General features: G+C 40.9%; 1 long non-coding RNA gene across 2 annotated transcripts in view; it reads left to right on the top strand.

Annotated features, from left to right (window-relative positions):
- Nucleotides 1-25,960, top strand: part of LOC306807639 — a 57,929-nt gene that overhangs the window by 30,842 nt on the left and 1,127 nt on the right. Inside the window, exons 2-3 of one of the 2 annotated variants that reach the window (XR_013775770.1) lie at nt 20,371-20,448; nt 20,594-21,274. This is a non-coding gene — a long non-coding RNA (uncharacterized lncRNA). Of the gene's footprint in view, nt 1-19,835; nt 19,971-20,370; nt 20,449-20,593; nt 21,275-25,960 lie in introns of those variants that run through there. The other variant, XR_013775769.1, reaches the window with a different exon arrangement.

The raw sequence follows: 25,960 nt of genomic DNA, 5'->3' as shown, positions 1-25,960 counted from the left end.
GGAAGGTGGGTAGGGTTTTATGAGAAGTGAAAGCATGCTGATAACACAAAAGAGGAGGTTCCAGTGGGCTCCTCTCGCTCATTGAAGCCAACTGATGGAGCGGGGAAAGGAGGAGGGTTAACACAATCCAGTGGGAAAGCAGAGAGCAGAAAAAGCACTTCAAAGCAAAGGCTGAGCAGGGGTCAGGAGCAGTGTCAGGTCCAAAGAGAAATGGAGAGGGGAAAACCTGAACTCCCTGCGACTTCCCTGACAAAGAGAGCAGTCTCAGGCACCAGACGAAAGAGGGGAGGCTGGCTGAGATGGACACACCACAGGGAAAAGAGTAGAGAAACCTGGAAGAGAGAAATCTCACTGTGATTTTAAAAATAGGGAAAAGAATAAAAGGCAAGTGGAGTATCTCATGAAAAAACAGTGAAAACTGTTATGTTGTCTCATCTGTCCTGGGTTTCCAGGTAGGAGCAGAGCTCCAAAAGTGAGTGGAAATGTGCACGTGTATTGTAAGAGGAGATGCAAGGCTCAGTTCAAGGGTTTAGCCTAGCTCATTCTTCATACAAAGATCACACTGGAGTTTGTTGTTGTTGGCTTTAGGACTGGAGGCCTAATTCTGACTGGGACAAAAGTCACTCCTCCTGTAATATGTGAACAGCCTAAGTTAAAGCTGCAGGATAGATCCTCAATTCCTTGTTCATATATAGCTAAAACTAATCAATAAAATACACTTAAAGACCCACTTGGGATCACAGATCTTGTAATAGCCTTCTAGAATGTTTAGCTTTAACCAAAGTGTTTTGCCTGAGGATGCTGCATGGGCACAAAGCAACTGCATCCCCCAGCAGTGAATGGTCGCAGAGGAACTGGGAAGCAATCTGTAACAAAATTCATAAAATTACATGTTGTCTCAGGATGGAGGCAAAGCAACCTCAAGCAAAGAACACAGGGCAGGAAGAATAGATTGTGTTAAATCTGGCTTTGGAAGGGGAGAGGAAATAAGTGTCAAGATGTGCTGGGGTCACATCCCCACCACTGACTGCTGTGTCCACAGGCAGGGGCTGTAGGAAGTGGGGTGTAGGGCCACACATGCAGCTTCCCAGCAGGAATGACAAGCATTCCCTTCAGGAGCAGTCTGGCTAGCTGATAGCAAAGCAGAGAGGAGGATCCTACTGGCTCTTGCTGAAGCCCTGGCCCTTTGCCTGCTGCTGGCAGGATGCTTGGCAAGCTCCCAGGGACTCTGGGTTTCCAGAGCCTGCTGGCTCAGTGCCCCCCAGCCATTCAGAGCTCCTGGCTCTGCAATCTGCAGGTTTGGGGTAGCTGTGTCCCAGCAGCTGCCTGGGTTGAGGGTACCCAGCTCCATGGTTTCCATTTGGAGGAGGCAGCAGTTTGGCACCCTCCTGACAGCCTGGGAAAGGCTTGGGGACACCTGGCTCCCTCTCGGGTTACTGGAAAGAAAAGATGAGTGCCTGGCAGCTCAAGGGACCAAAAAATGGGATTCTCAGCTGTTGTCTAATTTGGAAAAACTTAATATTGTTTTGATGGGTTTTCTTTCTCATTTCCTGTCTGTAAAGAATGCTCCAATTTCTGGTCTTCTCTCCAAAACAGAATGATGATAATTTTATGCCAAACTTTCCATGGACTAAATTTCAGTCATTCTACCCTCCAGATTAATCAGATTTTTTCTTGCATGTCTGTTGTCCAGACCACTGTCTCTGTTTTTCCGTGCTTGTCCAACTGATCCCTCTGGCCTAAAACAACCCCAAAATACAGTCAGATTTCATGGTTAAGAGAAAATTCCAGGTTAGGGAGCAAATTGACACAGAAAATTCAGTGTCTGAAAGCATCAGTTGTGTTAATAATTATTGAAGGAGGAAGGATCAGTATGGGAGATTGTGGCTGCCCTCTCACTGTGATGATTTCTGGACCAGAATCTCAATGATGAGGTCATACTGTCCCCATTGAAAAGTTGAAATACATAAACATTTAAGAGAGTGGCTGTGCACCAGTGCTTTGCAGTGTATTGGTTATTGAGAAATCTTCAGTTACAAGACAGTCAGGAAGGACTTTTTTGGTTTGTTTTTGTGTTGTGGAGTGCTAGATTTCTGCAGGAAGAAAACATGCTGTGTGCTCAGAGCATGGACCTTGGAGGTTGCTGGGTGTCTTGACCCTGGGAATATCACCTGGGATAGTAGTTCCATCATTCCTGTGAAGAAAATAGCCCTGTCCAAAACCTTAAATCATCCCCTTGCTGATGTGGGTGTCCTGGCTCAGGTCTCTCAGCCTTTCCTGGCTGTCAGGGGAATTTCATCTGTGCCCTGGATGATGTGTCTTGTGTTGGAATTGCTACTCTAGTGCCTGCAGTAACTCACAGCAATCCTAATCTGTAGCTTTTGGGAGCTGGTGAGGTTTGCACCTTAGACATGCAGCACCCTAGGCATGAGAGGATGTTATGGAGAGTCTCTGCTGCCTCAAAACCAGAAAGGATTTGATCCAAGAATTCACCTCCACATTAAGAAATTCAGTTATTAAATGCCCTCCATTTCAGGGGATCTGTGATAGAGCTTTCGGGAATTTCAAGTAGTCAGGCTGGCGTGTCATGAGTGCCCCTTCTCACTCTGCAGTATTATTTTTAATCAAACTGTTAAAAATTAATGGTTTTAAAAGAAAAGCCACTTCAGGAGAACGTTGTGTCCTGAATTACCCCATATAATAACCCTGCTCCAGATTCCTGCTCTGTGTGTGGTGAGCAGACCAGGACAAGCTTGGGACTTATAAAATTGAGTGATCCAAGGACAGATTCAGCCCAAGCTGAATTAAGTCGTAACCTCTGACGTGGTGAAGAAGCACTCCCCTTTTCATTTCCATGTTATGCCTGCATGTTATACCTGATTTCTTCTTTGTTAGTAGAAATCTGGGAGTTGGTGGGGTTGTCTGAGGGATGGATACAAACACAAGCAAATAAGGGTAGTGGAAAAGTGGGAAAATTGGAAGAGAAGAAATAAATCCTGTGCAGGAGAGCTGTTCTCCCATCCCCAGGAGAAAGAACAGTTCTCTAGTCTCTACAATTACTGCACCTAAAATCATGGCTAAATATTCTCAGATGAGCTAGGAGATGGAGTCAGAGAAGGGTAAAACACCATAGCTCCAAAAATCTACAGTTCTAGAAAGAATAGTATGTCTTACAGAGAATGGCACTGAGAACATCTCTCTTCCTTTTGTGCAGCTTAACTACACAGGGATGACTTTTGTGCTGTAGGATTTTGAGTCACTTGCTGAAGATTGAGATATCCAAAAGTGAATGGGGTTTATACATCTGATTTCAGGAACAGGATCTTGCACTCCCTAAGATCAAACATTCATTTCAGAAATGGTTACTCAGGGGAAGGATGGCTGCACACCTTATACTTGCAGAAGTTTTAGTTGCATGTCTTTGTCAATTAAAAGCTGCAGAATGCAAACACAGCTTTGGGGAACCCAGCTCTGAGTTAAACATCCCAGGGGGATGTTAATTCTATTTTTGATGGCCTCTAAGCAACTGTGTGCCTCCTTGCAGCAACTTCCAAAAAATGTAGTTACAGAGATATTTCAGGAGTCTCTCCTGCTCTTCTGAGGCATTGGATCACAAAAATGCCTCTCACAATGGGCTTACTCTAAACACCCTTGAGCTCACTGCTTGGCAATTCAAAAGCAGGCAGCAATAAAACACTCCTGGAATGTAGAATCTCTTTATCCACCCTGCCAATAAACTCTTGAATTATTTGCACATTGCATTTAATTCTTTTATTGTAACAAAAAGAAAGTTCAGCTGATGTGCTCATTTAAGCAAGATGTTAGTGTCAGTCTTTTCTGCTCTGTGGTGCTCATCCATCCTTAGTCTCCAGGAATGTGCTTCTCCATGCAATTGGATTTGGGTTGTTTGCTGGTTGGTTTTTATGACTTTCCTTCTATTCCAGCAGTTTGGTTCCTGGGAGCAACAGAAGGTTTCCTCTGGAGATGTTAATTCATTGTCATTGTGACATTCTGTCTGTTCCCTTCTCCCTTCTGTCACTGCCTTCTGCTCCCTCTTCTGTTTCTTCTTCCTCTGCAGTGGTTGTTTAAGGAGGAAGGGGCCATTGGTGCTTACAATACACTGGACCCTCAGCCTGGATTGTTGCTCTTCATTTTCTAGAATTGCTGTGTAGTGCTGAAAGAATGTGAGCAATATTTGTGGTATTGTGTATTACAATAGCAGCCAGAGGCCCAAAGCAAACACAAGGGCCTTTGTGCTTCCCATCATGCAAATCTGAAGTCCTACACCATGAAACATCAAACTCACAAGACAGGCATTGACTTGGGGAATGTCCAGTCACTGGGAGTTTCCCACTTTTTAAGCAGTTGCATTTTGAGCCTGGGGTTCTCTCTGTGGAGCTGGAATAATAATTTCCTCTGTCCATGTAATGTTTAAATCTTCGTTATATGTTAAAAGTTTGTCTAGTCTGGTGTTGAGCAACAGTAAACAGCATTTCCTTTTACTTTTTCTTTATATATTCTCTTTTCTCTGAGACTGTGTTTCCAAACATTCATTTTCTCCTCACCTCCTTCTCTTTTGTTTAAGCACAGACCCACAGCAAATCCATCAATCCTAAACTAGTCATTATACTTTTTTCCTCTCTTGAGAGATGCATTTATGTGTTTAGCAAGGTCACCAAGCTTCCTAAAAATCTGTGTGATTCCCTGCATTTACATGACCAGATGTTACACTGGCTGAAACACCTATCAAAACATCATTGGAGACCTGTACTTTACCTTCTGTTTTGTTTAGGGAATCCAGATTTAAAGGAGTGTGTTCTCTTTCTTTGGAAAGGTTTTCTTTTATGTTGATCTAAGCTGAGGTGTACTTTTCATGAGGGTAGGTTAATGTACTGCAGGACTTGGGACAGCCCAAAGCTCTGGGGGTCTGGAAAAGTCAACCATGGACTCATGAATTTTACCTCTCCAAAAAGCTGCTTAATTCTCAACAAACTCAAGTAAGAAGTATTTTATACTTCAGAACTTAGACCATGGGAGCAGAGAGTGAAATATTATGGGTTGCTTCAGTCTTGGAGAGATTGTTCTAAACAGGCAAAGACAGGAGATCACAGAAATTAAATGTTGCCTCTAATGGAGTGTTGGTCAGCCTCCCCTGCACATTCTGAATCTTCAGCTGCCAAAAGCTCAGGAAAATGAGAGTATTCCCATCCTGAACAACTGAATTGTAATGCAAAAAAAAAAAAAATCACTATCCTCAACAGAGAAATTTACAACTCTTCCATTGATTGTTTTCTTTATTATATTGTGAGGCCTTTACATCTCTCAACTGTATTGGGGTGACCCCAATGAAACAGCTGAAGCTAAATGACTCTTGATAGCTCATTTGGCAAGTTGAAGTTGTGTTGTCAGCTTTGTGATAAAGCAAAAAACATTGTCTTTCTTTTCTGAAGAGACCACTTTTGTGTTTAAAAAAAAAAGAAAAAAAAGAAGTCTCATGATTAAAGGAGGTGACTGAAGGCAACGTGCAGATTTTGGGATTGTGTGCTGCCCTGTGTGAGGGGAGGAGGATTGGGCAATCCCTGAGGACTGGGCAAAGCCTCCCAATAGTGTATATTTGATTTTTACCTTTCTGGAGACCAGTGATGACAAGGGGTACTCAGAGCTCCCATTCCTTGTTCAAGACTCTGTGGAGAACATGAGCCATAATTGGTGTTTTTACCTGTAAAAAGGCTCAGCTGAAGAGAAGATCTTTGGCTTGGCTTTTTCCCAGCCTACAGGGTACAGTTCACTTGAGGTAAAGAACATCAGTCATTGTTCTCTACCAGCAGAGTGCCTGGGAAATGGGGTACACCTGGTTACTAGAAATCTTTGATAGATTTTTCCATCACTTAAACATTACATGGAGACCTGCATTTTTCTAATCTGGTGTAGAAAGTGTATGAAAAACATTTGAAAAAGGCTGCCTGGCATTTAATGCTGGTAAACTTCATTTTAAAGCCTTTGGTAAGGGTTCCAATCTTGCATTAGTTACAGATGTCATGAGGACAAAACCAAATGTCAACAGATTCTGAGAGTAAGGCAGTAAAGCCTTAGGTACATTCTGTCACCTTAAGATGGATTTTTGTCTTTGTGGCATTCTTGCACAGACTGGAAGGTCGGATTTTAAATAGGATGTGATGCTCATATTTAAAAAAAAAAAATAAAAATAGAAGCATCTACAGCAGATATATCAAGTGAAATTTCTGCATTTTTGTTGCTGAAATTGGGGGTTTTTGTTGGGTGTTTTTTTGTTTGTTTGGTTGGTTGGTTTTTGTTTGGCTTTTTTTCTTTTTGCAAAAACATAGAGAATGTTTGGCACAAAACTAAGTAGTTTTGTACCCCAAACATATATGATTAACTCTAATAAGTTGAATGTATTTGACTGGGAGTAGAGTTGCAGGGTGTGCCCCATGTTAAGCAAGCAACATACTTTGGACAAAAGCAATATTTAGAAATGGAACTTTCAAGGTCCTTCTGAGATTTTAAATCTTTTTGTCTCTGACAGGTGTGTTGACACAACATGCTTATTGAGATCTTGCAAGGTGTAACAATATTAATATTTGTTAGGGTTTAGTAGAAAAACATTATATTGCTCCCTGACAATGGGTATGGAAATATTTATTCCTTATATAGTAGCATGGCTAAAAATGGCACTTCAGGAAGTTATGAAAGCTCCTCCTTACCAAGTTTTTCCATGGCTGCTGTTTGATATCAGACTGGACACAGGAAGATCCCACATGATTACCTAATGGTGCCAGAAGAGCACAATCCTCTTTCACCTTTTCTTGCACTGCTAATGGCACAGTATGAATCAGAGCTGCTGCTGGATTTGCCTTCATGCTGATGTATGTGGCTGGGATGTGTGTATCTGTAATTAATGAGAGGGAGTTGCATGGCTAATTCCCTGTGCACTGCTGGCATCCTGTCTGCAGCTTTGTCCCTGATCTTTTACTGACGTGCCTCCAGCAGCTGGTTATTGCATTACATCCTTGTGTGATAGAAATACAGCCTTGACCTCTGTCCTCTGCAATATTGCTGTGGTGCAGCCTTGATTCATGTTAGAAAAGAAGCCTGAGCATTAAAACCATTTGAATCTCCTTACATACCTCAAACCTTGGTGGGACTATTCCTGCTTGAGAGAAGACACTAAGGCTAAGAAATTGCCTTCTAGCTCTTTGTCATTGACAAATGAGTGCATGTTGCTTCACACTGAAACTATGCAGGAAGCCTCTCTGGGCAGGGAGTGCACATCCTCCTCTGCATTTCAAGGCAGCATGGGTCTACAGAAACTATTAGCAGTGCAGTATTTTGTTTATTATTTCATCAAACAATTCTGAAACAATAACCCTTCTGAGGCAAATAACCCTCTCCCTGCTGCAGGCAGATCTCCAGGACTTTTCTTATTTTTCCCACTACTACATTCTATAGCTTATTTAAGGCTGTGCATCCTCCCTGATAAAGCAGAGTGGCATTGGAAATATTGCAGTGCATTAACACAGACACCATCTCGTGGGTGTAGTGGTGTTGGGAGCTCAGGTCCTCTCCAGGAAAGGTCTGATCTCTTTCCCCTGTCACCATCCATGTGGTTGTGTTTGGGTTTTTTTGCAAAGTGTGTGTTAAAAGTGGAGCTAAGCAGGGTTCTTATGTCTCTGGGTGTCTAAACCCTGTTGCTGCTGAGCTTCAGTTCCCCACTGATTGAAAATGGGCATAAAGGTGCTCAGTTTTCTTCTGTGGATATTGTGGGATAAATACATTAAAGGTTTGGAGCATTAGAGCTAGACACAATCTGGCCTTTACTAAAATCATCATGACTATAATGCTATTAGTACCTCTGAAGTAATTTTTTTATAATGATGGAGATACAGATCCTCTAATTATCCAGGACAACTCAAATTAGCACCGCAAATATCTTCTATAAGTTGAGACTGCATGATGTGAAGGATAATTGATTTTTAATATGGTAGGGCACAATTGCTATGTACAATGTCATTTTCTCCTGTTGGAAGTTTAGCAGTGTTTTGAAGAAACCTGCATGTGATTTATTGCTAGAGATTTGGGGGAGCAGAAGCCTGGGAGGAACAAGAAAAGGAAAACAAAGAGTTTGCTTGAATTTCTCATTCATTGCCATCTCCACTTTTTCTCGTTTAATGAGAATTTGCTTTAAATTGATTTTATGTTAATTTTCAATTTTAAACTGGATGCAGTTATGAAATCAGAACTAAGAATTTTTATTTTACATTTATTCTTCATTTCAGATCTTTACCCTTAGTAGAGAGAAAAGGATTCCTAGCAAACCTATGCTTCTCCTCCTTTGGGAAAAGTAAAATAAACCTTGAACACTGATAAACTGATTTACTCCCCCTGCCCCTCACTTTTGGGACAATTATGTGTAATCAGTGATTGCATGAAGCTGCCTGGATTCCATGTAAATGATATGTCTTTGGCATATGGGAGTTTTTGTAAATCATTTAAAGCAAGGCATTCTTCCATGCTTGGCAGAGGAAGGATACAGAGAGCTTTTGTACCTCATTGCACCAAACTGAATATTTCTTTAATCACCCTGGAGAGGAATGCACTTGACTGCATTCTGCAAGTGGTGAATTATTGTTTTTGGGTAGACCTGGTGGGTAATGAATGACCTGACTCCTCATTGCCACTGCCCAGCTCCTCTCCCTTGGGCCAGACCTGCTCCACAGCAGAAGCAATAATGCAACAGTCCAAAGAAAAGAATGTGAGGAAATAGCCATTAATAAAAAAACTGGCAGCCCCCTGTGAGAAGAGCTATTTTCACATGAAAATCTTCTCCAAAGTGACAAAGCCTTGCCTCATTTGAAGTCTTTACAGGTAATTGCACAGAAGGTGATTTCCAGGTAAAGATTTTTTCCCCCTGAATGAAGGACAAATATTCTCTACTTAAACACAGACAAAAAGCCCAAGCTGTCAAAGAATTAGCACCTAGTGCAGAAGTTTAATGCTTGTGGTTTTTCCCTAACAAGATGGTAAAAAGACAGTAACTCTTATATGACGGATTATTAATCCTACAGAAGTGGGAAACTGATGAAAGTTTGTGACTGTTTCTGCTTATGGCTATATGGTAACATACTTAATTTTTAAGTCTATCAAATCTGAACCTTTCTCTCCCCTTTTTCATTTACAGAAAGCAGTGAAGGTAAGGCCAGAACTAAAAAAGAGATATTGTGCTGTCAACAATTTAGACATTTTCCTGGGAAGTATTATGAAAAACATTAAGGGGAAAAAAAACATATTTCTCCATTTTATTATGCTCAGTTTTCACTCATAAAATCCAAGATTAAAGTAGTCACTTTAATTAATCTAGTCTCAATCCTTAGCCAAAAACAGTGGAGAGGAGCCCTGTTCTGCTGGGGTATAAAATTGACAGAGTGAGTACCAGAAAGCTCAGAGGAATCACAATCCTTGGCCTCAGTTTATGAGCTACTTAGCATTTTGACAAATGTAATGCCAATTTTACAAATGTAACTTTTTCAGTGAAGGGCTCATTCTGATGCAATTGTGTTTTCTGACAGTGGGGAGAAAGGAGTTAAACTGCAGCTGCTGCTGCTTTCCCTCTAAGACAGAGCAGTGATGCATCTGCATCCAGCCTTTCCCTGGTGCTCTGCACAGAGAGGATAAGCAGCTCCCAGGAGGCAGACAGGGAAATGCTCTTAGTTAGGAGCAAGAGATGCTCATCCTGTGCTTGGAGCAGCTACTAGAAAGCAATGTGTGACATCCCAAAGCTGCAGGATGAACACAGCTCATTCCTACTGAGCTCTGCAAGCAGCTGGGGGCAGAGCTTTGCCCATCCTATTTTCATTGAATCCGTGTGTTAGAGGCTTTATTGTCACAGTGGTCAGCAAAATCCCTGGATATATGAGTCTGCACAGGTGCAAGCATTTGGTTTGTCATCCCCTTCTGGCAGTGAGGCAGCCTGGGCTGGGGCTGTGCTTGGTGTGCTGAGGAGTTGAACTCAGGCTGGGTGATGTTGGATAATACTGGGAACCAGGGAAAAAGCAGCCTTGAAGCCTTAACTTTCTTAGACTGCTCAAGGACAAGAAATTATGATTATACACCTATGTGAGAGTGTGTGAGAGCTGTGTGCCTTATGATGTTTTGCAGAAAGCATGTTTTCAAAGAGGTGTTGCCTTCTTGGACCAAAGAATCTTCTATTTTGTTTTCCACCTACTACCATATAAAGTGAGTGTTCCTCTAAGTAAAGCTCTGCCTCTCTCTTTTGCTTCTCCATTGCATGAGGAACTATGTTGCATTATCCTTTTCGCCTCTCATCTATAGCCTAAAATGCAACAGGGTGACACAAACAAAAAGGGATTTCCCAGCTGCAAACCCTTCACATCTGGTGGGACCCAAGTGAGTGCGTGGCTGCCTCTGCCCATATGTGTAAATATATCAAATGCAAACATGAATCCAGTTAATTTTCACATACTTGTCACAGCTTCCCCTGTCTCAGTGGAAGTCTCTGGGAGCCCTCCTCCTTCTTGATCTTGCTGGGAAAGCCTGGGTTTATGACAGCTTAGACTGCTCCTTGGACACACACTGGGGTGGGGCAGTGGCTTCATCTCAGCATCAAGGAGAGAGAGGAGCCAGGCTGGAGGCAGATTCAGCCCCATCAATCCATATTGTCATCTTAATTTATCAGCCACTGCCACAGAGAACAGAGGGCCAGACTGATAGAAGGGAAAGTCTTCTTTAAAGAAAGACCCAGGAGGTCATAAAATGTCTTAAATTGGGAGGAAGGGCTTTGCTGTCATTCAGAGTTTTCCTGCTCACAATGTTCCTGGCGTGGCTTTCCAGATAAGCACATCCCTAAATACAGTATCTGGGATGGGAAGTGATTAGTCTCCCTGGTTTGATGCTTGCTTTTTTAACCAAAACCACGGAAGAGGAAAACGTCAGTGATTTCTCATATGTGTACTAAACATGTGGGCTGTGGTTATTTTTTTTTTTTTTTTTTTTCCTCTGAGTATCTGGAGTCCATTGGAAGCAGCAGCTCAGTGCTCTGCTGGTGCAGCAGGTGGTCAAACATCAGGAGAGGAAAGCAAAGAAGGGGAAAGTTGCTTGGCTGGGGTCCTGCTGAGGTTGGGGTGCCAGGGCTTGGGGCTGTGGCAGGGTGTGGCCCCAGGTGCTGGCACCTGCTGGGCTCTCCTTCCTGTGCAGGGGACAATGGCCCCGGGCTGGCCAGTGAATCAGAACCCGGACTCGCCCTGCAATCAGCCAGCAGAGCTCGGGAAATGAGCCACCTGCCCCGCTTCCTCTCATTTAATGGGTTTATTTTTAAGTGGGAAAGGCTATGAGATTTGTTCCTTTTTCTCAGGGACTTCACGTCCCCTGGAGATCCCTGAAGGATGGGGTGAGGTATGAGCAGCCTCAGGGACTTTCCTTTGGGAACCACGTTCTGCTATCTTCACTCAGCACCTGATGCCTTAAGTTTCAGCTTTTATGTTTTTCAGATTCTGTACTGCAGTGGTGTGTGACTGAACTTCATGTGCTAGTAAGTTCTCTTCACAGTCTAGCTAGACAAAACAATCCTTTTCCAGCCTGAGAACCAAGGACACCATTGCAACTTCAGGCCCAAAAAGTGCAAACAACACAAATTGAGGAGAGAATCTGGGAGGATAGGACTGCATAGCTTGGAGGTGGAACTGGACAATTAACCCCAGTATGGAAATGGACCAGAATTTATGAAAAGGTGAAAACTTATCACAAACCATCCATCTTGGGTCCATCTTGGGTGTAGCCATGGCCAGACTCTTGTACTACCCAAAGTGTATTCTTTGAAGCCTTTTAATAAACACCTGCTTTACTCCTTTAACACTGCCTAACCTCTGCCCACTGCTGTTTTCCTCTTCTGTGTGCCTTGGGGATCTCCAGCACAACTCTGCACTACCTGGTGTAGGCATGCCTATGTTTGCAAATCACCAGCAATAATTAATGATTAAGTAGGAAACAAAGGAATGCATCTAAGATCCTTTTTCACGGCAGTTCAAGGTCTAGCTATACTTACAATCCCCTTCTTTTATTCGACTCTTCTCTCTAGATATACTAATTTACTTTAGCACCAATTAATCCATGTGTTTCAACCTGCTCTGCCTGCCCATCCTCTTTTTTTCTTCAGGTTAGAATAGCATTGGGAGGTAGGTGATTCTTTAACTTTTGCTGAACTTTTGCCAAACCAGAAGTGTTCTCAGAGAGGAATGTCAAGTGCCTAACTACAATTAATTTTAGTCAGAAAGAGAATTAATAGCACACCACCACATGTGTCAGAACAAAACCTGTCTGTGTGCTGTTTGGGTAGTTTTTAACCATAGCTCCATTTAAAGGATTGTACTGCTTTCTGTGGGAAGGGGAGGGAAAGGGGACTCTCCCAAAGCTGAAAATAATGCACACAATTTCATTTCTCCTCTACCCAGGTGTGAGTGTAGGTAACTGGAGAAATTGGCCCTGCCTGCATGTCCTTCCCTTTTACCTGGTTATCACTGTTTGCAAAGCTCTGCAGATATGGAAGTAAAGACAGACTGGACTGAACCTAAAATACCAAATATTCTCACTTCTGTGATCTCAGAAGCAGAGAAGGGTTTGGGTTGGAAGGGACCTGAAGATCATCTCATTCCATGGGCAGGGACATCTTCCACTAGACCAGGTTGATCCAAGCCCCATCCGAGTTGGCCTTGAACACTTCCATGGGGCATCCACAGGTTTTTGGGTTTTCTGGGCAATCTGTGTCTGGGCTTTACCACACTCCCAGTAAAGAATTACCTATCTGCTGTGATTAAAATCTTGGTGGGCTTGTTTTACATTTGAATCCTTTCACAAGGCCTGAAGTTTTCATCAGTGAACAAGGCAGGGATCTGTAGACACCTATCTAAACTCAAGTTATTTTGGATTTCTGATCTTTCCTCTCTCCACCTTTTCACCCTATTTTTAAATATCCTTACAAATCCTTGTTTCAGCCATTGTTCAGGAAGTAACTAACAATATTAACATAAATCATATAAATGAGGCAGCATTACACAACAGCAATGTCTGACACTATTCATTGATATTTCTAGCTATGATAGCTTCCTTCTCCTTTCTTGAATTTCATTTTGTTTGAACTGTACCCACTCTTTCCTTTTCAATGTTTGGGGTTTTTTTTTTTCCAGTTGATGAATGTAGGGTTTAATTCTCTTTCTTACAAAACATGAACCAGCCTGGCTTTTCTCATTAACTTCCTTATTAGCATAAGCACCACCACCTGTAACATTCATCATGTGAGCAGCAGCATGATGCTGGGAGCTGGATATATTGCACAACCCCTATTCCCTCTTAGGGTTAAATGCCAGGATGGAAAGATATTGCAAGTTCAGCTTTCAGGATAGGGCTTAAAATAATTTTCAGGAGTGCAATAAAAATAGTTAAGAAAACTACTTTTAAGAGGTGAAATCTCAATGAGATCATACTCTGGCTCATTTGGCACAGGAAAGCCAAGCAACCATGCAGAACTGGGAACTTCTAGTTGGTAAGACTGGTTAGAGTTAAACCAAAGAGTTTTTACTCCAAGTCATGCAATTTATTACTCTGCTATAGGTTCTCCAGGAGAATATAATACCTTGCTGTAATGCTAACTAGGAAAATATTTGGAGGTTTTAAAGCAGGATGTGCAGTTCATGCTGGTAACTGAGTGATAAATGATACAGGCTGCACAGAAAAACTATACAAACACATTATTTCAGCTAGCACAGCAAAACACTTCAGCTATAAATTAAATGTAACTGCAGTCTTGTGGTCCTTGTCAGCTATTTACAAGCCTCTTGAAATATTTCCTTATCTGACTTTCTCATAAGAAATTAGGCAATTATAGTATAAGTCTGAAGCCAGAGAACATCAAATAGTGAATCATTATGGCATCATTATGTGGAAGTAGGAACAGGGGGAAAGCCAAAAGAAAACTCAAAGGTTGTTCATCTATTCAGGAATCTATTTTAAATTAAATTAAAATAAAAGCCTTAAATAAGCTTAATGTGATTCTGAGGAAAAGACAGTTGCACAATGAAGAGGTATTTGCAGTCTGAAATTCAACTTTGTGATGTTCAGGATATTTCTAAACAGGAAAAAAAAAATTTCCTGTCATTGAACTAATCACAAATCTTTGTATAGGGAGACTTTCATGGAAGAGAAAGGCAAATGTGGTCTGGAAGTCCAGTGACTCAGTAGTTTCTTAAAGATGAGGGGAAAAGAAATGCATCAGTGTATATGCATTCCTAATTAACTCTTGATGGCATAGTAAATGTATTATCTATATTTAGGTACCTATAAAAATATTGTGTTGTATAACAACTATCATAAGTCTTTCAGGAGCAATTTAGTTGGGATTTTGGATGTTGTGGGTATGCTTGTTTTGGTTTGGAGTTTTTCACAATTTGAATATTGATTTAATTTCTTCTCTTCTGATTCAGCTTTAGAGCACATTTCAAGATAATTAACGTGTTTTGGTTTTCTTTTCTGGGTCAAAATTTGAGCTTGGTTTAAAAAGCATTACATTCCCTACAAACCTAATCAGACAAAATATGTCCAGCTCCCCTGAACATCAAAAGGAGGAGGGATCAGCAAGTCTCAGGCTTGATCATAATTAGACAATTTTGTGGTAACATCTTTTGACATTGTCCATAGCAGATGGAGATAAAATGAGCCAGTGGTCTTCAGGAAAGGAGTTGTTGATATCCTGTTCTGCTTGTGTTTTATAAAAGAGCATCCTGTATCTAGTATTGGTTAGTCCTAAGAATGTGATTGTACTTGAGTTTGCACCTGAGTTCTCACCTGAAGAATGAGAACCTAATATTTTTTTCCTGACCTCAAATGTGCTGTAAGGCAACAAATGGCTAAAATTTCATTTTGTGAAGGATGAGAATTCTCTGAGGTAGTTAACATAGTTCAAGATATGAAATTCCTGATTTGGGAAATGGCAGGGCTGAGAACTGAATATTTGGGATAAATGCAGTACTGGGTCACCAGGTTTACATGAAATACAGCTGAGAAATGTGTAGGTAATAATGACAGCTGGCAAAGACATGCCACAGTTCACAAAAGATAAGCTATAGCAAATGAGTCAAGAAAAGGAAATCCTTGATGTTACTCTGCAAGAAATTATTAAAATCAATTTTAGAATATTCAGCTTGGATTCATCCTAATAAGGATGTGAACATTTTAACATCAGTATTTAACCCACCCTTTGCTTGGACTCACACCACTTACAAAAATGGTAAAAATGGTTCACCTATTGAGAGGTGAAGGACATAGAGATCCTGAACAAGAGGACTTGCTAAGCAAGTTCACTTTCCAGTTTAGGAACACCAAACAGTTTCTCAGACCAAGTGTTAGTTGTGTTTTTTCTTGTGTTGTGCCTGTCTTTTAATCCTTTTCTCTCAATAAACACATAGGCTTCACTGTTTGTTGTCAGAAGTCGAAGTCACAAAATGTGAATAATCCTGACATACACATTTCTAAGGGCTGATGGAGAATGAGGATCCATCATGCAAGGTGCTGTCTAAACATGCAGCCAGTGCTTAGAGTCTGAGTAAATAAAACAGGAACAGAAAAGTTCAGTGACTTGCAACAACCCATGAGAAGAAGGAACAGGCTGGAGTGGGTCCAGCTGCTCTGACATCTCGTGCATTGCCTTTTCCACTGGATGCTGCTGCACTGACATCTCAGATGGTGCAAAAAGTATGGGATGATATATAACACATGGGAGTTATCACAGTTATCTCTGCAGTGTCTGGCACCAGGAGGATTTAAAAAACAGACATCAAATTATAGAGGCATAGGTCTATCCCAAGCATGTCTGTCCAGTGCAGTAATGCATAACTGCTTGATTATTGCCAATGAAATCCTCATGCTGCTACTCATCTCTACCTGTCTCCAAATATGTTGAGATCAATGTCTAGATTTATTTCTTGGTCTTGGTCTCAGGTGTAGCAATTAAAGAAATGTTCTGTATTGCTGAGAGCACCAGATGTGTGCAGTGGAGCATCCTATACTGACAAGCATTTTGCTTTTAATAGTTCCTTTGGGTACACATTGGCGTCTGGTTTTATTTTTCTGTTTATACTTTGTTTTTCTGTTTCATGGAACTATTTCCTTGATGGGGTTTTTCTGTTTCTTGCCTTGGAGAATGGTTTGGGGTAGGATAGATTATGGCACAGCAAAATTAAGAGTTGTCTCCTGTTTCTGTTTTCAGTTTTTTTAAGGTCATTCTAAGTTCTCCATTTGACTCCTCCTGTATGGAATAAACAAAGAAAAATATCCACTGATTCTGAAAACTGAATTATGAATCATGCTGATGTCTTCCTGGACTTTGTTGATGTCTCTCTTATCTTTCTGGGCTTGGGACCAAACTTAGCATATGCATGACAAGATTTCTTTGGAAGCAAGGTTGAAGAACAAGGCTTTTCAGTGATAGAAGTTGTAAACCTTCTTTCACCTGCACCCTAGAAATGGTGACACCTAGAAGGTGGCAGGTGATTTTCTTTTTAAGCCTGTTTGCAGATTTTGTCCTTCAATCCAACTTTCAGATGGTTCTTCACTGCTGAATTGCAAACCAGTGCTAGGGTGCAGCAGCAGGCATATTCTGATTTAGAGAAGTCTGATCTATTTTTCTCTGAGATACTTCCTACCAAGTTGAGTGTGCCATGATGGATATGACTAGCTGAGAAGAGCTACAGACTATGTTTATTCCTATAATTAGAGAAGAAAGTCTTTCCTGACTTCTGCAAGTGGTTATCTTTACTTCCTAAGGAGTGAAACTTGACTATTTTGACTACAGTATGAGCACTGTTAAATGTAACCCAGCATGGTGAGTGCTATTTCTTCAAACTAATACAGGCAGTCAAAAAAAACCAGATCTTCACATCCTTATTATTTACAAGGAATGTTGAGTGTATCATGGCACCATGATCAATGGTATCAGGGTCTAATACTGGAACTTCTTATCTCACCAAAACCTCATTTATTTAATTTTTAGAACCACAGTTCAGGTAAAACTATGATAAGCAAAAGATTAAAGCTCTGTCAGATAAAATTCTGTACTATTTCAACTATCCTAGTTTTCAAAAGAGAATGAAATATGCAGTAATTCACACAAACATAAATATTGAATAACCATTGTGATGGATTGCATTAATAGGTGAGTAAAAGCATATTTGATTTAGTGCTCTGCTGATGGTGCCAGCAGATTACAAGGACTAACCTGTCTATTGCAATGTTACCCATCAAATAGCTGTAATTCAAATCTTTCCTCTTTTATTTTTTTTACCTCTCAGAAAAATAGCACAGCCAGGATAAATAACAGCCTTTACATCGTTCTGTTTCTCTGGAGACTAATCCAGATCTTACCCATCCAATTTCATGCACATGAATATTCCCATTGATTAGGATAGGACACTTTTTCACATCCACAAATCATTGTGGAATTTGGAGTCATAATGTGTCAAATTAATTCCTGACCTCACTCAGCTACCTGTGCATCCACTTGGCCTGGCATCACATGACAGAATTTGGGCATAAATTTGGTGTGAGAACTGTTGAAGCACAAATAGGAACCAGGCTCCTACTGATGGTCCCTTGAGATCAGGTCCCATCCCACCCTCTCTCCTGTTTTGTAGGGATGAGCATTTCAAGGGTGGAGGTTAACAGGCATTCCTAACTATGCATGGCATCCTACTCCTTAATGCTGACACAAATGCAGTTTCCTAGGAGATAGCTCAAAATCAAATAAATTCTTTGAGAGAGATTCATGTTAAATGGTTCCATGGAGATCATCTTTATATAAAACTCCTGTTACCAATTAGCTGGCTATAGATCAGGGCCACAAGATGTGCCAGATATGATTTATTTCCCTCCTCACTGTGTGACCAAAGCTGTGTGTGGCCAGACCCCAAAGCCCTTTTCCTGTGTCCTGCTGCCAGCTGAGTGCTCCAGAGCCCCTGCATTCCTGCCCTGGCTCTTTGGGGCCCCTGTTTCCTCCTTGTGCCCTCACAGCAACATCTCCCACAGTCTGAGCATAAGTGTGAGTGATCTTAGCTGGAGGATTCCTCTTTCTGTCAGCATGGGTCCAGGGTGGTGCAGTGCTTCAGGGCCCAAAGCCTTGAGGCTGCAGTTTGTTATCCCCCCACTTGCATTTCAGAAGTGATAAATTCTGCTTTGATTAGCTTTCCTCCACCTCCAGTGGCTTTTCAGATTGCATCTAGTGAAAGAATTGACCATGAGCTGGTATTAAAGGTGTGCCTCTAGGAAATATATTACCTGAATAAAAATGTTCTAATTCAGAAATATCTTTCCCACCTTTTTATTGCCCTTGTTAGGGAAAAATGCTCCACTTTAACCTCCAGCTAACTGATTACCTGCCAGCTCTGATGCTGTGCTCAGAATTAATGTGCTCCAAAAGCCAACAGAGATGACTTGTGTTTGGGCACCTCATGGGAAAACAGGAGATGAAAAGCCTTAGGAAAACTTTGACAAACAACTTGGAGTGTTTGACCAGCTATGCACAGCTGCTGAATGGAGAATAAGTAACATGCCAAACAGAGACAAAAGGGGATCAGCAGGGAAGGCAGCTTTGGTACCAGCACTGAACGTTTTACTATCAGGAAAGGAGAGGAAATATGCTGAATTACCTGTAGGAGGTGTGCCTGCTTTTGCTAATACTTGTGCATGGTTAATAAATTCCTACCCAACAGATCCTGCACCAATGTATGCTGCAATTCTCTCTGAGGTCATTGGAAATACACCCATGCACACCACCTTAATTTGATTGATTGCATCCCACCCATCTAAACATGCCTCAAAGACTTGTTTGCAGAGCCACAATCTCTCTGCCCCCTCCAATTCCCTATTTGAGGTGATAATGTCTCCTCATAAATCCTGGGTGTGATAGCACCAGCATAACCCATCACTTCATTACACCAGAGCTGTGTAGTGCACTCAGGAGGAGTTTATCTGGACAGAATGGATCTGGTCCAGGAACAAATAAAGGAGTGAGGAATCTGATTATTTCTGAGCCAATTCTGTACGAGTTACAGCTTCTCAATTTTCCTGATGTCAGCTAGTTTTACTTGTTTAGTTTTCCTTCCTCACACAGGAGGTGAAATCTTTAGCTAGCACAGACATCTTGATGAGCTGTCGGTGTTAGGAAAGCCAACCTGCAATTTGGATCAGGTTAGGATAGAATTTATCATATTCATCATTTTGTCATTTGAGCATTGGCTGCTTTGGTGCATGCCAGGCTTGTTCCAAAATTGGGGATCACCTCACTGTCAGGAGCAGGAGTGTGGTGGCTCCTCAGACACCCCTGTCTGTCCCACCCAGTGCTGCCTGGGAGGAGCAGCCCAATTTCCTCAGCTTTGTGCAAATGAAGAATCCTTTTTCCAATTTCTTGACAACCAGGTACAGTGGACACAGGACAGCATCTTTCACTGCCAGCATGAAGGGATTAAAGGAAAATTGTATGTCCTGCTCTAGGCCACTCAGCACTGCTTCAGACATGAGTGGTAGGGGAAAAGAACTACTACTTCTACTTTATTTATTATTTCAAGTGTTTCTTTATGATTGCTTCCTAGTGATTTCAGAGATAGCTGTTCTATCTTGGCCTTGCACTAGCTTGTTTAGTCTGATGCCATATATCATTTGTTTATTTCTTCCAAGGAACTACTTTTTCCATGTATTTGCTTAGTGGTTTATATTAGCTTAATGCATGTCTTTCAGCAAGACTTTCAGACTTCATTCAATGATTGCTGGAATTTCCTATGTGTTCCAAAGCATAAAAATTACATCTGTGTGTTGAGCCTTCCCTTGCAAAATTCCTCTGCAATTCTCCTGTGCAAGTTTTGCAGACTTGATGGGCTTAGCAGACACAACTCTTGCAGGTACTCACTGAAGTTTTAAGGCATTTAATTGGTCTTGAATGTATAATGCAGCTTCCAAATGCAGGACTGAGGTGTTTGCTGATCCCTTTTCTCTGTTCTGCACGTTTGAGTTGTCAGTTCTAGGCAGGCTGACAGTTGCACAGAGGAATTGTGAGCTGTGGTGGTTTTCAGCAGGAAAGGAGATGTTGCTAAGGGGAGCTGGTGGGTGTTTGTCCTTAACTGCAGCACAGTGACAGCTCCTCACTTACTGCTTTGGGCACCTCTTTTTAGTCTGTGCCTGCTCTGAAGTTTTGAGTAAGCAAAAAATCTCATTCCACAGAAGCACTTTTTTTACCCTTTTATAAAATTTTTGTTTACTTATCACATTTTTTCATCTGATTTTTTTTTTTTTTCCACTCAGGTTTTCATTTGGTTGAGAAATACTTCTGCAAGGTTGTGTGGAAAAGTGATCTGGGTATTTTGTCCTGCTCCCTCCCAGGTGAGTGCCTGCCTGTTCCCAGTGCTCCCACATCTTTTGGGTGAGCATATTCCTGTGCTGCACACTCAGAACTGGTGAAAAGTTAACTTGCTTGTTTAATTTAGTTTCCAATTCTTACCATACTAGGGAATTAATTCTTTTCTAGGACCTAAACACCAACACAGAATTCTTACCAGTAACTAAGTACCAGGTGACATCTTCAGCACCACATGCAGTAATTGAACAAGTCATTGTATTAAGAAACTGTGCTGTAAACTTGCATCAATAACCAAGTGGGAAAGCTATATGAATATATATATATGAATATATGAATTTATTTAACTCATTTCTAATCAGGTAGAGGCTTAGATAGAATTGAGAATAAGTATCTGGATTAAGAAACAACACTTTGATTTTAGAGCTGTGCCTTTTCTGCCATGCTGTGTGAGAATTATGGTGTGGGGAGGGTTCACTGCCCAGTGTTTTCTCTGTAGGGAAGAATCTCTATCAAAGTGGTGAAAATCATACTTTGTCAACTGAGGGCAGGAGAAAAATCCTCTAGAAAATATAAATCTACAGTGGTTTTGTTGTGTTTCCTTTTAAAATAGATGGTAATTAGTCCATTCATGTTCTGGTCCTTTTGTCCTGTGGTTCCTTAGTGCCAAGAAATCCATGTGTGTTTTTACAACACTCACTCATTCATTCACCTTTGAATTTTTAAATTAATACTTTTGTCTTCTGAAAATAATACTTGAAGTCATGTTTCCTGGGATGATGACAGCCCAAATTTGTTAAGAAGGCCCAAAATAAAATTTTATTTTCTTATTAAAAACTTTTTTCATTAAAATAGCAACTCAGTATATATTCATTGCCAAAATTCTGAAGAATGTGAAATCAATAAAGGGGAGAAATTACTAACTAGACACCTGGAATTGGAGTTTCTTGAGTAATAAACTGGCTTTTGACAGCTGTAGCCTTTTTTTTTTTTTTTTTTGCAGGTGCAAAAAAGAACATTTTCTTCTTTTTTGTTTTATCTGCTTTACATTACTTAATGATTAGAATATTCCAAGCTGGGAAAACAACTGGTAATTGAAAAAACAGGAAAATTTGCTTATCCTTTCCCATTTTATGAGTAAAAGGTGGGGGGGGGGGAGGGAAGATCTGAGATCAGTCAGTTCTAATCTTGAAGAACAGGGAAGCAAGGAAAAAACAGCTCAGCTGATTTATTGCTGTGGATATTTGCACTGTTCAGTACATCAGCTGCCTTGAAATGCAAAGAATATTTTGATAATATTTCCTAAAATATGCAGGACACAATGTAGTTCCACTTAAACAATTATGTTCTTCTGGATATTTTTGTTCAGAAGCAGCATGACACAAAGCACACATTAAAAAGTGAATCAGGTGACTAAAAATTCCATGTCCTGTTTTCTCATAAATCAAACATAAAAATCAAACCCCAGAATAAATGCTTAGATATATAGTGACATGTGATATTAGTGTATTCTCTTAGTTAATAAAAACAAAAACAAATATCAGCTCAGAGCAACCCTTCTTTGCAATTAAGCATTTTTATTAGTTGTCAGTCTCTGAGAATAACCCTTTGTCATGAATATCTGCTAGAAAGGACAACTGCAATGCAAATTAAATTATTTAAATTGTGATTTAAATCACAACTAACAAAACTGATTTAAATCAGAGTGATTTAAATTGATCCATCCTGCTTTAAAATTAATGTGCTTTGAAAGCATGCTCCTATCAGTGCTCTGACTCAGTGGGTTCTCCATATCACTCAAGTTTTAATAAAACAAAGCAAGGGATGGAATTTTTATTTAGTTTCAATCTCTGAATATAAGGCCTCTGAAGAATGGATTAGCATTTATAATTGCTAGGTTTATCAGTAATGCAAATTAAAAATGGGGATTTCAAAACAAATTAACCTTTGCAATAGATCATATGGAGACAGACAGACATTGGAAAGGTTTCCCTCATCCTTGAATTACTGAATTCTTCATGGTGCCTTGCTGCTCTGCAGCCTCTGGAGTCTCAATGCCCAAAAATTAAACTGTGATAACTGAAAGAACAACAAGGACTCTGAGGCTGGCAAGTCCCTGCATGGGCTATCACTGCTTTGTGTTGCTCCAGGCAGACTTGTGTATTTGGGGGCTAAGATTAGGATGTTTAGGCTAGGGGTAAATGGGTTTATAATTAGATATGTTCCAGCCCTTGACCTATTAATTGATGCTCATACCTCCCTCCATATACCCTCCACCTGTAATGAGACTGTGATTTAAAGCTGTTGAGGGAAATGGTCCTTCTGTACCCACACAAATTCTGCTTCAGTGTGCCTGTCCTGTGCTCTGCTGGGAGCCTTTCTGTCCCCCTTTGAGATATCTCATGAGCAGGACACTGTTCCAATATCTGTGCTGTATTTATTTATTTATAAAACTAAGAGCTTAGATCCCATCAGGAGAAAACCATCCTATCTGCATTGGCAATGTTTCTCCTCAGTCAGAAAGGCAGTCATAACTGGAGAAGTTGGAGTGGATTTTGGTGGCACCATGCAGAATCTGAGGAGGTCTGAGACTGTTCCTTCCATGCTGAGACAGCTGCAGAGGTGGGAGAAAGAGTGGGGCAGCCTAAGGATGAACTGGATGGGATGGGAAGAGTGGTCACCTGTGAGAGCAAACAGCCTTGTTCTCCTACTGCAGCTACCCCAGACTCTGGGAAATTCTTGCCAATCCCTGCAGCTGATGCAGGAACTCAAAGTTTTCTGTGTGGTGTTGTCCCAAGCAGCAGAAGAGAAGCTGACCACACTTTGGGTTTAGATGTGTTTCTGACATGGCTCACAGACTCCCAGAAAATTGCTTTTGTACCTTCATGCACATCATGGGATGTGCTGATTTGGAAGGAATACACAAGGATGGTTGAGTCCAGTTCTCAGCCCTGCAAAGGAGACACACCAGAGTGTTCTCAGAGTACCTGACAGAATTGCCCAAATGCTTCTTGAACTCTGCCAGACTTGGGGCTGTAACCACTTCCCTGGGTGCCACCCCTGATAAGTGAAAGTAATGCAGAAGAAATATTCCCTTTTTCTCAAAATGTGTGTGCTTCCACAGTCCTTACCAAAACTGAGCCATTAGAAATTAATGCATACTACATGACCCATTAGTCTAACCCTGGGGAAAATATTAGATTATGCAGATGTTTATGCACATCCTTTGTGTAATGGTAGAGCTATTGTGTAACTTGCCTTTTTTTTTTTTTTTCTATGAGCAAACTTACACCAGGGGAAGCAGGTAGTACTATCTGCTGATCACAGAGCTCAGAAGGATATAAATAGGGATTGAAGAATGAATAGTGGTATTAAAAACTTGCTTTGGCTGTAATTTTTTGCTAAGTTTATAAATAGAAATAAAACCTAAACAACCCAAACTAAATAGCCCGGAATAAACACTGAACTGTGGCAGGTATTGTCATCACACGAGTGAATGGTTTTTTGGTTAATGACAAAGCAAAGCCAGGAAGGAGCCTTAAAACTGTCCAAATATGAGCAGTGGAAATGCAGAATGATTTTCTAGGAGGCAGAGCAGAGGTGAGGAGCCTGAGCCCTGGCTGGTGGCAGGGCTGGGGTGCAGAGCACAGGGGTGGGCACTGACCTCTCCTTCCTGCCAGGGCCACCCCAGCCCCTTCCAGCTGAGAGGCTCCTGGCTTCTGCCATGGAGAGATTGGCAAAATTGGGTGGTAGGTGAAGAAATGGTGGGGAGGGGGATATGGATGAGGTTACTGAATAGTCAGACAAATACTTGGAATAGTTTTCAAAACTTTTGGCAGTCAGTACAGGATTGCAGTCTGGAAGAAAAAGACTTGTGTGTCATGTTCAGTGGATGTTTCCAGCTGCTGGTAATGGTATTGGCAACAGGAGTTAATTAATAATTGGAAAGTTATTGCTTTTTAATGCATGCAAATGTTGTGCAACTGCCACAGACATTCAGATAAACATGCCCTACTTTGCATGTCTCATTTTTTGTCATCTAAATAAATTGCAGGTTGTTGAACAATCTCTTTCTTTCCCAACACTATGTTATTTGCTAAAAGAAAAAAAATTCTCTTTTTTTTTGTGGGGTTTTTTTCCTCCTCTAAGAAGAATGAAATATTGCACATGGCCTTTTTCCAGAATCAAAGCTCTTTAGTATAGTTAGCCTATCTGGTCTATCTTATTACTGATATTTATACAGATGTACTGGCAAACACAAATTTATTGCAGTATTTATTGGGCTGAATTTGAGATTATTTATAATGTGGTTAGATGGCTATTTATTACACATGCCACAGTAGCAATTTAACAGCTATTCTATAGCTGTCTAGCTGGAATTAGGATATAAAACAGAATTTATTGTATTTTAGCCAGAAAATGTTATATGAAGAGTAAATTCTAAGAATGACACAGCCATCAGAGTAATGAAGGGACCAGGAAGAAGAAGGTAGTTTTAGACAGCAATTCTCAGCCAAACTGAAGGAGAGAAATATTTAGAATGTGAGGAAGTCCAGGTGCAGATTTCAGGTTCTCTAAAGTGCACTAGCACTCTGTTTAACAGCTGACCTTTCCTTCATGAAATGGACATTTTTCATTTAGAAAAGGAAATGAGAGTCATCTTCTTTGATTTGTTCTGTGATGATTAAGTAGAGTTAAAAAAAGTTTTATGGCACCATTTTCTCAAGGAACAATTTCATAAGAATCAAGCATTTCACAGGCAGGTGTTACTTTGGTGGTTTAATATGTTGTGTTAAGGTGGTATTGGCTAGTGTATTTCTGTGATGGATTCACATGACTTTTTTTTTCCATATTAGTGTTTTTTAACTCTGCATTTAACTGGTGTGAAACCCTTCTGCAGCATCAGGACAAAAAACTTAAATTTCTATTAAAATCTGTGGGGTTTAGATATTTTTCTTATTTTAAACAGGAAATGAATGCACGTGTTGAATGTCTGATGAAGAAATGTGGATGAGACTCCCCTGCAAGGAAGAGACTGCAAGTGCAAAAAATTTCAAAACTACGAATTTCCTTTAAAAATAGTTTCCTGTAACCTTTAGAAAATGCAGATTCTTTAGGGAAATAATTCCCCCATTTTCATATACAGACACAGACCATCTTAAAATACTTCACCAAAAAAAGTCAGTCTCTCTGTTTAACAAATAAACCCATTTCTGTGGGAGGATGTGGAGGAGGGAGGAAATGAGGCCATGGAAGGGTTTGCAGGTGTGAGGGTGAAGCTGGGCAGCCACTGCTTGTGAAGGTGCAGTGGAGGCAGCACAGGGTGAAGGGAGCTGCTCTCCTTCCCTCCTGCCTCCTTCTGGAACTTTCTTGGGGCAAAGGAGTGTTTGTGCACAGTGCCTCTGCTACAAGGAGCTGTAGATCCCATCCAGCTTTTGCCTTTCCAGCCACTCTGAGTCCCATATGAATAATAATAATATGAATAAGTCCCTGCATATGAATAATTATCACAGGATGGCAGCTGTTGTGGACCAATAA

The sequence above is a fragment of the Erithacus rubecula genome (genome assembly GCF_903797595.1).
Source record: "Erithacus rubecula genome assembly, chromosome: 13".
NCBI classification, from domain to species: Eukaryota; Metazoa; Chordata; class Aves; order Passeriformes; family Muscicapidae; genus Erithacus; species Erithacus rubecula.
This window is presented reverse-complemented; position numbering and strand designations above follow the sequence as displayed.